The sequence below is a fragment of the Dipodomys ordii genome, unplaced genomic scaffold (assembly GCF_000151885.1).
Source record: "Dipodomys ordii isolate 6190 unplaced genomic scaffold, Dord_2.0 Scaffold102, whole genome shotgun sequence".
NCBI lineage: Eukaryota > Metazoa > Chordata > Mammalia > Rodentia > Heteromyidae > Dipodomys > Dipodomys ordii.
In genome coordinates this window covers 1,102,925-1,105,495 of record NW_012267318.1, presented here as the reverse complement: position 1 = coordinate 1,105,495, position 2,571 = coordinate 1,102,925, and positions in this window count along the sequence as shown.

Sequence of the window (2,571 nt, the reverse complement as noted above, 5' to 3'; positions counted from 1 at the left end):
ATGGGATGGGAAGGGGAAACAAAGGAGGAGGCTACAATGCTTGATAAGAAATGTACTCATTATCTTGCCCATGTAATTGTAACCCCTCTGTACAGCATTTTCACAATTAAAAAAAAAAAAAAAAGAAGTGCTGAGCTGAGAATGGAGCTTAGTGGTAGAGTGCTTGCCTAGCATGTGTGAAACCCTGAGTTCATTCCTCAGTACTGCATATACAGAAAAAAGCCACAAGTAGCACTGTGACTCAAGTGGTAGAGCAGTAGACTTGAGTACAGAAGCTCAGGGACAGAGCCCAGGACCGGAGTTCAAGTCCCAGGATAGGAGGAGGAGGAGGAAGAGGAGGAGAATTGCTTGCTTGGATCACTCAGAAGAATTTAGCAAAAAAAGAAAGCACAAATCTGGGATATCAACAAAGAGCCTGGCAGGTAAAATAATCTTAGTAAAGATGGCATCAGCTTCCGGGAGAGAAGAAAATTGGATGGCCCTGACAAATATTAGGGAGATAAATATTAAATTGGAAAGAGGCCTTTAAATCTGTTAAATAGCAAGCTTTTTGGCAACCTTTGAGTATAGAGTTGCATCAGTATGGTGGAGGCGGAAGCCAGATTTGCAGTGGGCGACCGGGAAATTTATGTATGAAAAGAGACCAGGAAAAAAGGCTGGTTAATTTGTTAAGTTTTCCAAGTCTGTAGGCTGAAGTTAAGGAAGTGGCAAGTGGAAAATTGGGCCAGGACACTAGATAGACCAAAAATAATCAATGTGTCAAGAAAATGACAAGCAGGTGCTGGTGGCTCATGCCTGTAACCCTAACTACTCAGGAGGCTGAGATATGAGGATCTTGGTTCAAAGCCAGCCCAGGCAGAAAGTCTGTGAGACTCTTATCTCCAATAAACTACTCAGAAAAAGCTGAAAGTGTCACTATGGCTCAAGTGGTAGAGCTCTAGCCTTGAACTGAAGAACTCAGGGGCAGCACCCAGGCCCAGAGTTCAAGACCCATGATGGACAAAAAAAAGACAGAGGTTGTTGCTATGGTTCATGCCAGTAATCCTTGCTACTCAGGAGGCTGAGATCTGAGGATTGTGTTTCAAAGCCAGCCTGGGCAGAAAAAAACTCAAGATTCCATCTTCAATTAACAAAAAATGTCAGACTAGGAGTGTGGCTCAAGCAGTAGAGCACCAGCTGTTTGCAAAAAAGCTGAGTAAGAGCCTGAGATCCTGAGTTCGAACCTCAAAATCAACACACAAAAAGAAAAAGGTGACAGGAAACAAGAGCCCTGTCAACCACTCTCCCTTTGTACTCCTTTAAGTACCTTGAAATCTTTAGTCTTATTTTGTGTATTTGGGTCTTTTAACTCCGAAGTCCCTCCCCCACCAGATAGTTGTTGTTGTTGTTGTTTTTACAAGATATTACCATTTGTGTGCATGCACATGCGTGTGTGCTTGAACCACACCTCCAAGTTTTTGCTGTTTAACTGGAAATAAGTCTCATGGACTTTTCTGTCTTGGCTGACTTCAAACCTGGATCCTCAGATCTTAGATCCCTGAGTAGCTAGGATTATAGGTGTGAGCCACCAGCACCAGCTAAGAGACAGTCTTGACACACTCTGAAGAGAGTTTGAATATTAAAAAAAAAAAAGACCATGGAGAACGTTTCTGTAAACGTTCAGAGGAAACATCTAGCACAAAAACTCTGAAGCAAGTGTGTGTTTGACATACCAAAGATACAGCAAGGAGGCCAAGTATAATCAACTCAACTTTGGGGCTGGAAATGGTACAAGCGGAAGTCAAAAAAGTAGCCACAGCCTAGATGATGGAGGGTTTTGTAGGCCAGGGTCATTGTCAGATATAAATGATACTTAACACCAGGAGATAATATATCACCTGGAGTGTAAAGGGACTTTAACATTGAGAGGTCAGAAAGACAGAAAGATCCCACAAAAGCTTCAAAGGAGATAAAAGAAAATCAGAGAAATGTTCAGAATATGAAACCAAACTCAACAATAAAGAAATTTAACATTTTCTCCCACAAAATTAACAAAGCTTTTTATACTATAACAATTATTACTTACTTAAAGCAAGTATTTTCATCATTCTAGGTTGGAGTGGTAACTGGTGCAAACCTTTTAAAAATCAATTTATCAGGCTGGGAAGGTGGCTCAGTGGTAGAGTGCTTGTCTTGCATGAATGAGGCCCTGGGTTCGATTTCTCAGCACCACACAAGCAGAAAAAGCCAGAAGTGGTGTGGTGGCTCAAGTGGTAGAGCACTAGCCTTGAGCTGAAGAGCTGAGGGACAGCACCCAGGCCCAGAGTTCAGGCCCCACGACTGACAAAAAAGTAAAAAATAAAATCAATTTATTAGGCCAGGAACCAGTGCACGCCTGGAATCCTAGCTAGCTACTCAGGAAGCTGAGATATGATTCAAAGCCAGCTGGGCCAGGAAAGTCCATGAGACTGTTATCTCCAATTAACCACAGAAAACCGGAAGTGGCATGGTAGCTCAAGTGGTAGAACTCTCGCCTTGAGCTGAGGAGCTGAGGACAGCGCCCAGGCCTAGAGTTCAAGCCCCACAACTGAC